Source organism: Camellia sinensis, chromosome 5, assembly GCF_055761805.1.
Source record: "Camellia sinensis isolate YWXY chromosome 5, ASM5576180v1, whole genome shotgun sequence".
Taxonomy (NCBI): Eukaryota; Viridiplantae; Streptophyta; class Magnoliopsida; order Ericales; family Theaceae; genus Camellia; species Camellia sinensis.
Window position 1 is genome coordinate 116326174 of NC_138965.1, and position 18687 is coordinate 116344860.

Here is an 18687-nt window from a genome sequence, read left to right on the forward strand (position 1 = left end):
CAAGACATTCGGCACCTCCTAATTGGATGCCCAACACCCTTTGCCTGGGATGCCCTACACTGCCTTGAGTGCTCTATGACACTGTAGCTTCTTTTCTTGAAATGGCACAATCCTACCATGCATCACCTTTCACGGTCAACACTGGAGCAACAACAAACTCTTCGTTTTCCTGGTCAACATTCCTAATTTTCTTTGCTCATAGCTTCCTCTGAACTATCAGTGTTTTTCCTTTGTACTCCTTAACAACTTTCTAGCGTTTCCACACGCTTATTGTTCAAGCCTTTTGCAATCCATGATCTCCAGTTCAGTGATACACATTACCTATGCATCTCTCACTTGTATTACTAGACTGACGGTTGATAGTACCTCCTCTCTTTGCCAAAGCAGCTTCAACAAGTCTGTACAAGTCACTAACTATGTAACACCTACCATAATACTCACACTCATACTCCTTGAGTGCTCATCATGGCTCCATCTCTCCTCCTGTGCTCGAGCTCACCTGAGAGATCTGCAACTACTCTATCTTATCAAGAGGTGTGTTCATTGCTACGGAATCAAATCGATACCATAACCTAGGCATCCAACCATTTAGTCAAAACTAAATGCCATTTGCTGTACAAAACATGAGCGCTCTTCCAAAAAACACAGCAAACTCCATTGCTCAAAAAACATTGAGCCAATGAACAAACATATAGAACCAATTGAGCTAGCTCTTTGATTTTTTGCAACTCAAGCTCCACCACGGTGCCATGTTTCAATTTTCACAAGCACCAAACAAGTTGTCCTAGACAACCCCAAACAAATCATGGTAAGCAACTCTGTTTGAACCAATGATGAGGAGACTAAACAAGAGAGGCTTCAAATTCTCCATTAAAGAAACTTCAAAAGCGATACCATAAACTTCTTGTCTGATCAATCATCGAACACAAAACCGCTCTCTTCCAGCTCGAACTAATCATGAGAGTTGAACAAATTCTTCAAGAACCAAGGCAAGCTCTCAACCAAATACAACTGGACTGTGGATGCAGTTAGGCTCTAACCAATTTAGAAGTATCGGATCAAACTTCAGGCGAACTAACAAAATACCAAGAGCCAAAAATTCTGAAGTGTTGAGCAAACTCCAAATTCCTCCAACTGCAATTCCAAGACATAAGATGATACACCATCTTCACAGCTGCCAAAACCACCCAAAGGTGCATGTACCATAGGTATATAACTCCAACAGTCCCTACTGACTCCACTAAGTCAATACATGATCCATCTCCTCCAAATCCAATGGTAGATTGAGGGACGGATCCTAAAACATAAGATTCAAAAACACCATCTTCACGTTTCTTCTCAATAATCTCTTCCAACTTCAATGAACACCAACGATCACACCACTTCCACAGAAGGAAACACCCCGAGTATGAATTATCACCCAAACTGCCAATAGCTGATGTCTTCGAATATAGGGCAAATTACAAAAAAGAAAGAATCCACAAAAAGAAGAAATGATCAAGTCTCACAAACCAGAGAAACCCTTGGATCCAAACAAGCACTGTCATAGATCCCAACTGTGATAGTGAATCTCAACAAACCATGACTTTAAAAAAGTCACCAATAATTAGTGAAAGATTGCTAAAAATAATGTCTCCAATAGACATTGAAAAAAGAACGCCAAAGCTCCACCAAGATCTGAAGTAGATTGCGACAACTTCTCCTTTAAATCGACAAATGCAGACACCAAGACTTTACCAGATGCGGATCTTCCAACAATGATCCATGAAGGATCTCCAATGCCTCCACTAAGGCCAATGCTAATAAAGAACTACAATTTGGACTTATCACACTTGCCAAATCTCCATAGTACACTCTGCCAATGCCGGTCCTTTTTATCTCCTAGAGAAATCCCGACAAAATGTGAAGTTCTATAACGGACCCAAGAGTCTCCAAATGAATTAACAAAATCTGCAACTGACTCTGAAGGGTTTTCAGTTGGCTTCCAATTGGCTTTAACCCGGTGAGCAAAACTTATCACCCCCATCACCCACATGGGTGATAAAACGTCGTTGTACAAATATGCCTCCATTCCACTAAGCATCTGGAGTGTCACTGCTCTTCTTGCTTAGAATGACTTCAACTGCTACATATCATTCTGCATGGCTTGCACCTCTATTATTAGGTACTTGCATCCTTCAATAGAATGCTAACCATTTCCCTATTGAGGTGACTCCACCCAAACTCTCTGGGTGCCTATCGTGACTTCACTACCACAAACCACATTCAGGACAAAGAAAGAGATCTGCCTATCCATGGGTGCGCACTGCCGCGTCTTATCCGTCACAATTTCTCTATTTAGAGCTTTCTTCTATGAAATTCTACTAACTGGTTGCTGCTTCCAAGCAAAAGATCCTACACACTGCACCTCTATACGACTTTGTTACGTACTCTTGCACTGTTATTTGTCTGCACCTTGTACGACACTCCTACGTACCCATCTGTGCTCTCGTAGGCATGTGCTCCTACGCCTTATGTGTATACTACTACAGCTGTTGTTCTTTCGCGTTCACGTACTACTAGCACTACTTGTATTCTGTTTGACAGTAGCTCCAACTACCACACATTCCCCTGAGCCTGTACTGGTTACCAATCATTTGTTTCCTGATGAAATGGTCTTCTTTTAATTGAACCAGATCTTCTAATCGCCTGGACTCAGTAACCAGGAAAGTTTCCAAGAACGACTGGTAGAGTCACAATCGGTCCCACTTAAGAACCAGTTTCCTTAAATAGTATACCTTTTTGACAGAACTTTCCTAGACATTGTTAATCTTGAGATAATCATGTGCAATCCTCTTGATCGCCCTTGACCAATTCTGATTTCCCTTGATCTACCACTTGATCAAGCCTAATCTCTTCTAGTCTCCAATGATCTATCTTCTAATCTGTCTGGTTGTCCAATCTAGTCAGAATCTCCTTATTCTAACCTCTTCAGTGAATCTGTAGCGTTTCATAACATCCAGCAACTTTCCTTAAATTATTGAAGATGTCAAACTCACACTTTTGGAAAACTTCAAAAATCGTTTAGAATTTCACCATTCTGACCTCATGGTTGCGTCTAAAACAGTCCATTTATCTAGGATTAACCTTCGCTGCAAAATTGTATCTGATGATGTCAAACTCACACTTTTGGAAAACTTCCGAAGTCCTCATTGAAAATACTTCCCAAAACCTGGGGCAAAATTGTAATTTTTGAAAAAATCTAGGCCCTCTTGCAATTTCCAAAAATCATCAAAGAATATTTCATCATCATTAGGAATATTCTATATACTGACTTCATTTTCGAGAATATTCCATTATCGCTAGGAATGTTCTATCTGATGATGTCAATAGTTACAATTTATTTATTTATTTTTTTGTGTGTAACAGTTACAACAATTTATAGTTCAAAAATAAAGTTACATATTTTTGTGGTAATGTTATATATTTTATTGTATTATTACATACTTTGTGGTTATAAATATTTGGATCAACTGAGTAACACTACCATAAAATGCGTAATTTCATTTCTGAACTATAAATTATTGTAACTCTTACAAAAAATACATGACATTTATCATAAAAATACGTAACAAGATGCATATATCATGGTCCTTGAGTTAATTGGAATCAAATTGTGATATTATAATTATAATTATCTTATAAATTTTAAATAAAATGATAATTGCAAAAAACATTAGAATGTAGTAAATAATATAAATTTATATCTTTTACTAATGGTACGGCTGCTGAGCATAGTGGTTAAACGTTGGGAACACTTTGGTCGATGTCGTAGGTTTGAACCTGCACTATCAATTATAGTGTCGGTCAAAAAATAAAATATGCACCCACGGGGCCCTACGATGAAATGCTCTTGCAAAATTGTCACGACCCCATTCCGCCCCTAGTAGAATGGTGCCGTGATGGCCAATAATTCAAGATTACCAAAGGCCAACTTACAAAGATTCACACAATCATAGTATACATATAGGGCTTACATGTGTGGAAGCAATAAATTTAAATATAATTAGTCCATAAGAGCTGTGCATAGATTAAATGAAATGACATACATTTTAACATGGTTTACAACTTGGATACAAATAAAATAAAGTACATGTTACATCTTGATCAAAAGGCTTCACAAGTCGACATATACAAAAGAGATGAATTACAAGCTAAGAAGCATAATCTTCAAGATGCTAGCAAAACATGAATCCAAAAACAACTTGCAAATAACATCTTAGGCGTCACCGCCCTCTTGCTCGTCACCTACATATATATAAAGGGGAGGGTGAGCTTGGATACTCAGTGAATGATATTAGTAATAAAGGTTTGAATGAATGATATTCGAGATCTTTATCAAAACCATGCATATCATAACTTGTAACAAAACATGGGATGAATCAAGTTCATCAATCAAATCCTTTCAAAGCTTCCTGGGATGTTTACTAACATCTACATAATACAAAGGATGACATTCCGGACAAAACAAAGGAATAACCATCCCGGGATCGAAGCACACCCATTCACGACCGTTGATGGCCGACCCAGAATCAGTTAGACAACCCACCTGGAAAACTGTCGGTGGCAAAACAAGGAAACAATCGTCTCGAAATCCAAGCACACCTGTTCACGATCGTCGGTGGCCAACCCGAAATCGATTAGACAAACCCACCCGTACAAGACCGTCGGTGGCAAGGAAGATATCTCAAACAAGGGTACTAGTTGCATTATAGTCCTCTAGCACTAAGGACTTTCCAAGAATGTCATCAAAACAAACATAATACTTGATACAAAAACTAGCGAATAATGATTCATACTTGAACAAATACTTTTCCAAAATGAAACAAATCAAAGCTTTTATCAAAATATTGTAACATAGCTTTATTAAAAATACCACTCACATAGCTCTTCGGGTGTAGGGATTAAGGCAAGGATCTAAGACTTACAAATACATGGCAAGGTCCATTGAATGCATTTCAACAAGACAAGAAAGAATGCTCAAAGATGGTTATGCAATGCATTCTCAAAATAAGCTTTACAAGAGTGCAAATGATCCCGACATTTCTTTCCAAAACCAAGTCAAGGTAAAGCAAAACATGTGCTAGGAGTTAAAACACTGTTTTTCTTCTAGGGAAAACATGCTGGGTATCAACTAGGTCTCGGAATGGGTGCACAAAAATGATCTAGGCTAAAATGGCCTAGCTGGGTGAACTCAGGAAGTCTTGGACGAGGTCCTACACCTCTTGGCCGAGGTGTGGTCTCCTGGGCCTAGGTGTGCGGCTGCTTGCCAAGATGTTACAAGGTGCTGGCAAGGGTGTACCATGGTCAGCCTAGGTGTGTGGTGGTTGGCCTAGGTGTGCATGCAAGATAGACTAAGGTGTAAGTGATCATGCAAGGTAGGCCAAGGTGAGATACGATGCTTGGCCTAGGTGTGGGATCTAGGCAAGAGTGGTCTCGGTGACCACACTTAGGGAAATGAAGTCTGGAAATCTGGGTTTCCCCCTTGAAGAACATGAATGCTAAAATCATAACTTCTTTATTCAAAATCTGAGATTTCATGAGATGAGTTCAAAAACATGGACCTGGGTACCCATACTTGCAGATTTCATGAAAACAAACACAAAAACATGGAACTTGTTACAAACTTTCGGATCAAAACAAGGCTTTTCTTGAAGAACACAAGAACATCATTTTCTCTTTCTAAAATCAAACTTTAAATCAATGCATGGCTCATGAATCATTCTAGATCATGCAATGTGATTAGATCAATATAAACAACAACAAGAGTAGATCAAGAATCTAACCTCAAAACATGAATCTAACGGTTCAAGGTGCGAAGATCAAGCTTGGAAATCTAGCCCTCTCACTCTAAGAACTTCTCTTCCTCTTTCTAAAGCTTCTCTCTCTACAAGGCAAAGATGTGACAAAATGATATGGGTTTCTCAGCTAGTACCTGACTTAACCCTTTGCTGGGACACGTGGCCCTACCAGATTAGATCTCCTCAAAAAGGGTGCCAAAATGAAAAGGCAAAGATGTGACAAAATGATATGGATTTCTTAGCTAGTACTTGACTTAACCCTCTGCTGGGACACATGGCCCTTCCGGATTGGATCTCCTCAAAAAGGGTGCCAGAATGAAAAGACAAGAGTATGACAAAGTGTGTAAGACAAGAGTATGAAAAAGTGTGTATGACAAGTAAGGTGGCATGGGTACTCTGACAAGGCAATGATCTCGGGTTAGGACATAGGCTTCGGCAAGTAAGGTCTCACTGATCTCGGCCAGGAAGGATAACACGTGGCCTAGCTGTGCCACACCTCAGCCTAGATGTGCCATACCTCGGTCTAGGTCATACCAGTCCAGGAACAAGATCACTTGGTGCAAAGATTAGAGATCTAGGATGCCTAGATGATAACATCTCGGCCTAGATGATACACACCTCGGCCTAGATGATGACATCTTGGCCAATATGCCAGGGTGAAGGTGGAGGTCAACCAAAGTGGTTCCAAGATGGTCCTAGGTGTTGGCATGCAATGGCCTAGGTGTAAAAGGCTCAAAGGTATGACCTAGGCTTAAGACAGCAAAGGTAGATGACCTAGGTTTGAGATGACCTAGGCTTGAGATGACTTAGGCTTAAGATGACCTAAGCTTCAGATGACTCAGGCTTGAGATGGCCTAGGGTTAAGATGACCTAGGCTTAAGCTTAACACACCAAGCAAGGAACAAAGCATGCAAGCAACACTTAGGCAAATCACATAAACACAAAACAAGACAGAGACCTTTGCTTAGGCAAAACAAGTCAAAGTCCACAAATGCAAGCTTAACAAGACAAAATCATGCAAATGCACATGAACGTGACTAAGACAAGAATGAGGGTTATTACAAAAATTGTCTGCCAAAAAAACCCCTTTATCACTACGACGAAATGCTCAAAAGTTCAAAAAACCCCTTATCATTCACATCACATTGACACATCACATTGACATTGACAATTGCATGACAAAAAAATATGTTAATTGATACAAAGAAAATATAACATAAACCATAAAAAAATATGTTAATTGCATGACAAAAAATACCTTAATTGCTACAAGACCAAGCTTAATTGCATGACGTAATCCTTACTCTTGACTAAGAAAAAATAACATACTCTATCATATAACACGAGATATAACATACTCTACCATATAACACCCGAGAATGAACAATTAAGAGAACTACGAGAAACACATATAGGGACAATACACCATCACCGGACCAAATAATAATGCAGCCTCATATGGTCGAACTTCCTCTTTATCATCATTAGCATCATCACACCAGGTAGGTTAGCCTTCTTTAATTACAGACTTGTAGTCTCTTGGCAAGCTGTTACTTTTTTCCAATTCATCATTTTCATCAGCTTTTGCATTGTCAACCTTTATAGACCTTTCCTCTAAGTTGTTTTCTTATATGGGTTTGCATTATGCTTGTTCCTTTGTTTTTGTTTTCTTTATGGTACGGTAGAGTTTATGAGTTTGCTTGGTGAGTTCCCATGGTTCTTTCACCTGTTGACAAGTTGTTGCATCATTGGCAATAAGACGAAGGAACATTTCTTGGGGAGCCAAATACCAGAGTTCTAAGAGTAAATCTAATTTTGCTCCATAAATTATTATTAAAAAATCAATTCAACATCTATTCATTTAATAATATCATTTTTATTGAATTTGAATGAATTTAACCTTAGCTGTTACTTGCCGTTTTATAATCAAATGAAAGTTGTTGACGTGACACTGAAATTTTGTTTAAAATTTTATTTTACTATCTAAAATATAAATTAAACCCCCCAAATTTCATTTTATTTGGTGGTGTAAATAGGAATGGCAACGGGGCGGGGCCAGGGATTGCCCTCCTCGTCCCCGATCCTTGATTGAGAAAGTCTTCCCATCCCCGGCCCGATCCCCGACGGGGAACCTATCACTGGTCTCATCCCCGTCCCCTAACGGGGATCGGGGTTCCCCGACCCCGAAAATTCCCTGGCCCAAACAGATCTGTTTCAACAACACCATAAATGTACAAATCTATTTTCGTTCAAAAAAAAAAAAAAAAAAACTATTTCAACACATGCTGTGTAATACATATACAGAGAAAAATCTGTTTCAACACCATACATAAAAAAATCTGTTTCAACACCATACATGTACAAATCTATATACAACACCATACTGTTTATATATTTATACCTGTGTAATAAAAATAAAAAATTTGTATATATACATACTGTCTAAACACATGTAAAATACACATACAAAAATCTGGTTGAACGACGAAGGAGAGGATCGACGTCTCGGAGAGGACGATCGGCAACGAGGACGAGGATCGGCGTCGCGGAGAGGATGATCGGCGTTGAGGACGACTCTCGGCATCCCAGACGCAGATCGGAGGAAGGCAGTGACGGAGATCGGGGTGAGGCAGTGAGGTCGGAAGAAGGGAGATCGGAGGGAGGGAGATCGGCGTGAGGCAATGATGAAGATCGGAGGGAATGAGGGAGATCAGAAGAAGGACATCGGAGGGAGCCTCCCTAGAGAGAGGAGAGACTTTTAGAGAGAGAGAGAGGGGGGGAGAGAGGCAGACAGACTAACTGAGAGTCTGAGTCCAGAGGCCTAAACCTATAATATAATATATATAGTATAATAATCCTAAACATATAATATATATATATATATATATTATAATAATTATACGGGGATCAGTCGGGGCCGGGCCAGGCCGGGGCTGGGGTTGGGAAATCTATCCCCGTCCCCGGCCCGAAAATCATTGGGGATCAGATTTTTAATACCATCCCCGGCCCTATGGGGATAATTTTCGGGAAAAAACCGTTCCAATCGGGGTCGGGGGATCGGGTCTCAATCGGGTCGGGTTTAAATTGCCATCCCTAGGTGTAAATGATATTTTAGAGATAATTTGGGAGTAAATAAATTTTCAAATGAATTTTTGATGTCACATCAACAACTCACTACAAAAAATTAAGGTTTTAGAGACCAAAATTTAGGGATGAAATTATTTTTTAGGGACCAAATATTTTTATTACAAAAAATATCGTCATTATAAATTTAACAATGAAAATTAGACATTAATGATGAATTATTATCCTTTTGGAACCAATTTTTTTGTCTAAAAAAAAATCCATTTTGAGACCAAATTATTTTGTCCCTAAAAGTGTATTTATTAGTGACATTTTCAAAATTTTGTTGCTAAAAGTCTTATTTTTGACTTTTCGGGACAACCTTTTAGCGACTATCTTCACAATGACAGAAATTGGTCCCTAAATGTCTATTGCAACAAAATTTTCACTTTTGGAGACCACAAATTTTGATCTCTATAACTCTTATATGTTGTAGTGACTTATGTTTGATTGTAGATAACAATTGACCATAGGGTAAAATTGATGCAAAATTGAATAGTTTAGATATAAAATTGATATTATTAAAAAAAAAAATGCAGTTGAGTTGATTTTTGAGTGATGCTTTTAAGAGCAAAATGATATTTTCTCGAGTTTTGGATAGCGTTATGTCCCTTGTTTGTTCCATACTCTCATACTCTTAAGTACATCGCCAACAATTTACTTCATAAATAAATTAAAACAACTGGTAATAAGTGAGTGAAAATGATTCTACGAAAATTTGTAATACAATATTTCTCTATTAAAGCTATTTGAACTCAACTCGATTAGAAATCAGCCTTCAAATGAGCTTTTAATGAGTCGAACAGAAATTCAGTTTGAATAGTTTGATTTGTTTTATAATACTGTAACCGAATTTTATGGAATGACCTTAGTTTGCTAAGATTTCATCTTTTTGCTCAAGCAATCAACAATCTGTCTAACTTTTAAAAAATTGGAGATGTTGGGATCAGATGGCCCTAGTTAAAAACATTTGATGTTGTCGAACGCCACAGATGATCAGCACCATTTCGTCAAAAATCCATCGATACGGCAAGTCTCAAAGTACATGAATCTGATTTTGAGCCGTAACTGACCAAGAGAGGAAGTACAACTTGACAATAGAAGAACAACATAACTCTAGACAAGACTTAACACACTTGTTTACAGGAATCCGGAGCTCTGAACTACGATATAGAAGCTTTAATCAAACACCAAGCATTGATAACGCGGAACTAGTGTCAAGTGGCAACAATGTTGTCCGAGGTGACCAAGTATATCGAGGGCGATAAGGAGGAACCTCACAAGACCGAGCTTTAATATTGTTTATGAAGGAGAGACCTCATATTTCACTAGTATATTTCCCTTTTCAAGTGTATAACTCAATCTCACTTTTTCTTCTCATCTAACACCTCACTATTCTTTTATCTCTCTTTTCTTTTATCACACATCCCTGCTCAATTTTTCCATACAACTTATGTCTCTCTATTTGTGGGGATTGATTTTCTGAGTACCAACACGTGGCAAGGTGACACCGACGTGTCAGCCGAGGTGCCACGTGTCCTGGTCGTGACGCCGAGGTGATCTCGGCAAGGCCGAGGTTATCTCCGAAGATATCGGAATCCGAGATAAGCTGATAAAAGACAAGAGTCCTCGAATAAAGAGGGAACTCAACCTACATATGGACAAGAGTCCTAGATTGGGAGAAGACTTTAGTTTGGGTAAAGATAAGACTCTTAGAGAGTTTATCCTAATCTTACTGGGAGTCCAAGATTAGCAGCAATCCTGAGTCCATAGAAGCCAGGCTCCTATTGGGACTAAGATTGTATTGGCTATAAAAGAGAGGCACCCCCATGGGTCTAAGGTATGCTTTTGATACTCAAGCTTGTGAGTTTAACACTTGATTTATCTTTGAGAGATATACTGACTTGATCGTCGGAGTGCCCCCGGGTGGACGAACCACCGCCGGAATCTTCTCTTTCTGTTGCAGGTCAGCCAGGTGCCATCTATTCTGTCGGTGCTCTTCAGCTGGTTACTAAGCGGGCAGTGTGGTCAAAAAATCACCCACATAATTTGGCGCCGTCTGTGGGAAAGAAAGAAGAATAGATGGTCAATGACGGACAAAAGGACCAGATTAAAGACAATGCTCTTGCTAGGAGTGGGAGACCTATCGATCTCGACGTTGAAGGACGACCGCAACACAGAAACTCGTGACCAGAGTTACGGAGTGAAAGACGCCGACCAGGAAGGTAACGCACCAAAAACAACAGATCGAAGCAGATACTACAACGAAGATGACCTCCAGGTATGGAAGGATAGATACCTGCGGAGGAACGAAGACCCTTCCAGAAGGGATGCAAAGACAGGGGGGCATGAGCGCTCCCAAGGAGATAACATTCAAGTATAAAAGAGCTCAACCTGAGTGAGCAAATCCTGGATCCCAGAAGACATGATCTCAGCCTAGATGAGTAGGTCCGAGAAAAGAAGAGCTCAACCTGAGTAAGTAGATCCAAGATTCCAGAAGATAAGATCTCGGGACCTGAGTCCGAGAATAGAAGAGCACAATGAGCAAATCTCAGATCCCAGAAGATAAAAAGGAAACACACAAGATCAGACTAAAGTTTGCCAGAATTAAGAAGTATACTAGGGCCGAGGAGGACATGCCGGGAACAAAGGCGTCGGAACAAGAAAAGAGAAACGGCTCGCTGATGTGAGGCAGAAAAATCAAACTCAGGTTGGAGCCAAGTAAGATCAATAGAGAAACCAAGGCCGACAACCTCGGCTTGAATTAAACCTCGACGACAAGGTCGAAGCTACATGTATGATGAGAACCCAAGTGGATTTTAAGTTCACACTGGGGGGGCAGAGAGAAGAAGAATGTGTTTAACGCTTGTTGAAATTTGTACCAATTTACAAGTTGAAGTTAAGCCGAGATAATTGTTTATCTTCACTTGTTGAAATTTGTAGCAATTTACAAGTTGAAGTTAAACCGAAGTAATGCTTAACGCTTGTTGAAATTTGTAGCAATTTACAAGTTGAAGTTAAGCCGAGATAATTGTTTATCTTCACTTGTTGAAATTTGTAGCAATTTACAAGTTGAAGTTAAACCGAAGTAATGCTTAACGCTTGTTGAAATTTGTAGCAATTTACAAGTTGAAGTTAAGCTGAGATAATTGTTTATCTTCACTTGTTGAAATTTGTAACAATTTACAAGTTGAAGTCAAACCGAAGTAACGCTTAACGCTTGTTGAAATTTGTAGCAATTTACAAGTTGAAGTTAAGCCGAGATAATTGTTTATCTTCACTTGTTGAAATTTGTAGCAATTTACAAGTTGAAGTTAAGTCGAGATAATTGTTTATCTTCACTTGTTGAAATTTGTAGCAATTTACAAGTTGAAGTTAAACCGAAGTAATGCTTAACGCTTGTTGAAATTTGTAGCAATTTACAAGTTGAAGTTAAGCCGAGATAATTGTTTATCTTCACTTGTTGAAATTTGTAGCAATTTATAAGTTGAAGTTAAACCGAAGTAATGCTTAACGCTTGTTGAAATTTGTAGCAATTTACAAGTTGAAGTTAAGCGGAGATAACTGTTTATCTTCACTTGTTGAAATTTGTAGCAATTTACAAGTTAAAGTTAAACCGAAATAATGCTTAACACTTGTTGAAATTTGTAGCAATTTACAAGTTGAAGTTAAGCCGAGATAATTATTTACCTTCACTTGTTGAAATTTATAGCAATTTACAAGTTGAAGTTAAGCCGATATATATTGTTTAGCACTTGTGAAAATTTGTAGCAATTTACAAGTAGATCATTGTTTAGCACTTGTTATAACTAAAGAAAAGTTTACGAAGTTGAGATTAAACTAGTATATGTTTATCTTTGTTGAAATTTGTAAGCAATTTACAGGACAAGTACTTGCCGAAGTAAAACATCAGGTGGCATAACTGAGGTGTGTCACCCCGAGAAGATTGCACAAAGAAGGAAAAGTACATAAGATATGCAAAATATTCTAAGTATAGAATCATGCGAGAGCAGTTAGAAGAAGATCAAGACAGAATTCATGGTAATTGACACGCCCTCACCATACAATATCGTCTTGGGAAGGCCACGGTTGCATGCAATAGGGGAAGTTCCCTCAATATTGCACCAACTACTGCGGTTCCCAACAGAACATGGGATTGAAGAAGTCAGAGGGGATCAACTGCAGGCGGAGAATTGCTCCATGGCAGCAATGAAATCCACCTGCAGCATTCGAGAACCCGAGAAGGCAGAGATTGAAAACGAGGACATAGAGGTCCTAGATGATGTTGGCAAGGAGCCAGTCGAGAAAAGTGAAGAGGCACTGAGGAAAATCCTCGTCTAAGATGGGGATGAAGAACGCTTCTTTCTTCTCGGCTCAGGCTTAGCTGAAGAAGAAGAAAGGGAATTGGAAGCTTTTTTGAGAGCAAACATTGAGGTATTTGCTTGGACACCTTACGAAATGCCTGGCATTGACCCCGAGGTCACTTGCCACCAACTGAACGTCGGCAGGTCGGCCAAACCTATAATCCAATGAGCAAGAGGACCGACGTTGATGCACGTCGAAGCAGTAGAGGAGGAAGTAGACTGACTTCTAGAGACCAGGGCCATTCAAGAAGTCAAATACCCGACATGGCTATCAAAAACAGTGGAAGAAGGAATGATAATCAAGGAGCAAGGAATGTTAACATCGGCCAACAACAGACATTTTTCAGAAGCAAAAAAGGTTGCATATGCAAAGAAAACAAAAGTACAAAGATGAAGACCTTAAGAACTAGGGACTAGGATAAGAACGCCAGACTAATCTACTACAACGGTTGACAGTGGTTCAGCATTGGCAGTCAGCTGGGAGAGCTTCTCTACCATTATCTCGGCAACAATTTCAAGAAGGAAACAAAGCTACTCGGCATCAATGGCAGGATATAGAAGACAGTTGGGAAGACTTCTCAGCAGCCTTCTCGGCCTCGAGCTCAGCATCGATCTCCCGAAGAGTTTGATCAAGGCTCTTCTCGGCGATTAGCATCTTGGAGTTTGAAGGCAAGGATTAAAAGCAAGAATCTGGAAAAAGACACAGAAAACAGAAACAAGAATGTAATTCGTAATCAAGAATGGTAATGAAGCTATCAGAAAATCAAGACAAAAAGATAACACAAGTGTGTCAAACCAAGAACAGTGGCAGAAATCAACAGATGTGTGAACAGTGTGTATTCAAGAAGATAATTTGGAAACAACAGGTAAAACAGCAATGGTGATTAACAATGAAGCAGAGCTTCTTGGAAAGCAACAAGAAATAAAACCAGGAGGAACAGTGGCTTACCAGAAAGATAGAAGAAGGAATGAGAATTGCCGAAGTTTGACGACGAATGCGAAAATGACAGAATGACGTAAGCTTCACCGGAGGAGAGGAACGAAAACAATTGTAGAACTTGAAAGCTTGGAACAATGACGGATTTAAGCAAAAGAGCTAGAACAAGAAAAAGCCAGAGGATTGAATGAAAAAAGAGAACAATCAGAGTCAAGAAGACGACAAAGTTCAAGAATAAAGCCAAGTGCACAGGCACTAAGTAAGTATGTGAAGAACAAGAAAGTAATGACCCAGACACGATGCTAGTAACAGAAAGTAGATATGACAAGAACAATGCCAGACATTCAAACAATTCAAAACTTGAAGAGAGACGAAAATAGAAGGCAACAGATGGCAAGTAAACAGATTCGGAAGAGTTATGAAAGATCGAGCTTAATAGCAAGTAAAGAGTTTATGAACTTACCAAGAGAAATGAACGCCAATATGAGAATCACCGGAGTCAAATAGATGACTGGAAATCGAGAACTCACCAGAGAGTGTGAGTGAAACAGTTGCAAAAGCTCTTGGAGTTTACGAATTAATGGAACCAGAACCTCGGCTAGGAGGTGTGATTTCAAGCAGCTTGGAAAGCATGAAACTTGATTCTTGACACCAGTGGATAGTAAAGTCCAGGGAACATTGAGGTCGGCAAGTTTGATCTCGGACAGAGGGGCACAGATGAACGAACAGTGCAGGTTCCATCACCTCAGAAAGCCGAGATAATAGAACCTAGGGGGCAGTTGTGGGGATTTATTTTCTGAGTACCAACACGTGGCAAGGTGACACTGACGTGTCAGCCGAGGTGCCACGTGTCCTGGTCGTGACGCCGAGGTGATCTCGGCAAGGCCGAGGTTATCTCCGAAGATATCGGAATCCGAGATAAGTTGATAAAAGACAAGAGTCCTAGAATAAAGAGGGAACTCAACCTAGATATGGACAAGAGTCCTAGATTGGGAGAAGACTTCAGTTTGGGTAAAGATAAGACTCTTAGAGAGTTTATCCTAATCTTACTGGGAGTCCAAGATTAGCAGTAATCCTGAGTCCATAGAAGCCAGGCTCCTATTGGGACTAAGATTGTATTGGCTATAAAAGAGAGGCACCCCCATGGGTTTAAGGTATGCTTTTGATACTCAAGCTTGTGAGTTTAACACTTGATTTATCTTTGACAGATATACTGACTTGATCGTCGGAGTGCCCTCGGGTGGACGAACCACCGCCGGAATCTTCTCTTTCTGTTGCAGGTCAGCCAGGTGCCATCTATTCTGCCGGTGCTCTTCAGCTGGTTACTAAGCGGGCAGTGTGGTCAAAAAATCACCCACACACTATTCTTTTATCTTTATTTTTTTTTCCCATCCCTTTTATGTCTTCACTTTTCTTCTTCTAAATGTGACTCATGGTCGAGCTGTAATGACTCTCTATTATCTTCATTTTGGATTGATCAATGTATGCACCTAGTCATGTGAAAAAGTGATCTTGGTATTGCCCCTAGTTGAGGCCAATGATATCAACCCACAATTTTTCTTGGTAGTCTGACGACAGTTCATTGGGCATTTTCCATCTTCATTCAGATTTCTTTCTTAGGAGCAATTATCATATGGCTCAAGGCGTTGATGACGATACAGATAGTTGTGAGCTTTCCAACAAGTGCACTAGATGACAGAACAAAGACTCAACACGAAGAAACAAAAGAAGAGAATGTAACACAAAAGATAAAAGACTCGACTCAACACTCGACTCAATCGTACCCCTCAACTCAATCGTACCCCTAGAAGAAGATAGAAGGAAGCAGACAAGAGACTTGACCCGACACTCGACTCAGTCATGCCCCTAGTTCATGATATTTTCCACATTTTTTCAAGCTTTCAGAAATTTTCCTTTTCAGGACTTAGTCATACATGCTTTAATGCTTTGAGATTACAAGAATAAAGTTAGGTATTGAAAATTTCTTCAATTTTGGTAATGAATGCTCTTTACTTTGTCAAAACAGAGTACCGATCGTGCAAACTAGCCCTCCTTATCAAAGAGTCCCAAACATATTCATTACAATGATCACCATTAAACAATCATAAAATTGAGCCAGACAACATGAGTCAACATGAGTTCAAAAATATGTCTCCACATGTGCCATTTAATTCTGAGCTTGAAGAGTTCGTTTCTGAAATTTCAAGTTAGATTGGGCCTTGGTCCAAGCAAATCGAGGTGGTGGCTACACCACAATCTTTAACGACGAAAATGATTCTAATTTAGCAGAATGGTCCCAATGATCATTATAACATCATCTATTGGGATGAGGAGTCTATCTCTCAAATCTTGGCTTGGTTTGGTAATCAGTGTATGAAAATCGTGATGATTGATCAAATAAAAAAAATTAACCAACAAAGTGTTGGAAATGGTTATAAAATTCTGGATAAAACCAGAATTTTTTCCTAAGTTCGGTCTATTTTTTTAGGTGGGCCCCGAGTGTCGATTTACTCGGGTCAAAGTGGTAACGCGTTCTATGCCGCGTTGTGATTCACGTGGTATATTTGGTTGCTCAAAACCATTACCGAGTGAATGGGAAATTGAAGCCAAAGTGTGCTCCATGGAAATGGAGTTTTGGTGGAAATTCCTTAAGGTTGTAAATTGGCTTGTCCCACATTGATTTGGTGGGAAGTTTTGAAAGAGTTTATAAGGCTTAGGGTGAGATACTTGGGGTGTGCCCCAAGGGGTACCCAAGTGTTTTAGAGGGAGAGGTTATGGGCAAAATGGGCTAGACCCATTGGACCCAAAAATCACCACACGCGCGCGCCGCCGCCGTCCGTCCGAGCTGGGCGTGGGTGTGTGGTTGGGTTGGGCTTCTAATCTTTTTGGGCCAAAAATATTTGAATTTAATTTTATTTTTTATTAAAATAAAATCCAGAATTCAAATTAAATTGGTTTGGATTTTTTGTTCATCCAAACAGGGCCCTTCCCGTTTTCAAACAGAAATAAACTAGTTTGGAATTAGTGCACACCCAAACAGGGCCCTTCCCGTTTTGCTATCTGTTTGAATTCAAAACCAACAGGTATCATACCTGTTCAATTCAAAACCAAGAGCCACATACTTGTTCAATTCAAATCCAAGAGTCACCTTCACATCTATAAATAGGACCACCCTCATTTGATGTTTTCCATTGAGAAATTTCGTATTTCACTTCTGCTAATTATATTCTTCATCTTGCTGCATTTTATTTCCAAAAGAAAGAGTGTAAACACTTAGTGTATTCGTAAGGCAAACAATTTGTAGTGCTGCTATTGTTTGCAGTAAGATCATTTCATCCTGGGAGATAGACGTCCAAATTCTGAAAGCACCGTGGAGAGGACGAATCTGTCTTAAGGACACAGTGTCAAACACTGGACTTGATCAAAAAATAATTCGAAGAAATTAAATCAAGTAAGTTATTTAATTTATTTTCAGGGTTGTTTTTATTTATTTAAATCAGATTTTAATTTTGTTTTTGTAACAAAATAAAATCTGTTTTTATTTATTTATTTTTTATTTTGAGTTTGATTTTTGTAATCAAACAAGTTCTCTCATTTTCTTTATTTCTTTAAATTCTATTTGTTGTTGTGTACACAATAGAATTAAATCTTTTAAATACAGTGAAGATTGTCCAACAATCTTAAGACATAATCCTTTTTGGGTATCTTCATTGTATTTAATTTTCTGCGTTTTCAAATTAATATTCTGGTTGGAAAAATAAATAGTGATTTATGCTATTTGATAGATAGTAGTAATATACTGTCTCTTTTCTTTGACAACAACTAGTAGTACGATACTGGTGTCATTAACAATTCAGAATATTATTTCGTATTACAGAAAATTCTTGGTATTTTATTTTTCTAGTTTTAGTAATAAGGAAAATAAAATTATATTATTTTCTAGTTTTAGTAACAAAGAAAATAAAATTATTTTGTGTTTGTTCTGATTTTTGTAATCAGATAGTTTTGTGATATTTTATTTTCTAGTTTCAGTAACAAGAAAAATAAAATGATTTTGTGTTATAATTTATTTTCTGGTTTAAGTAACTAGAAAATTAATTTGTGGTTTGGTTTTCTGATTTTTGTAATCAGATATTATTTCGGTATTTTATTTTACTAGTTTTAGTAACAAGGAAAATAAAATTATTTTGTATTGTAATTTATTTTCTGGTTTTAGTAACTAGAAAATTAATTTTGTTAATCAATCATGTAACTTTGTGACTCGGTCACAATCTGTTAATTTTGTAAGTAACTTATGGTTTCGTTTGGTAGACCACTTATTTTTGAACCCTTTGTGAAAATGTGTTAATTATTTTGACTTTATCATAGTTCATTGTGAGTATACATGGAAGAATTTGTTTCTAGAGTAAAATATTAGTTTTAC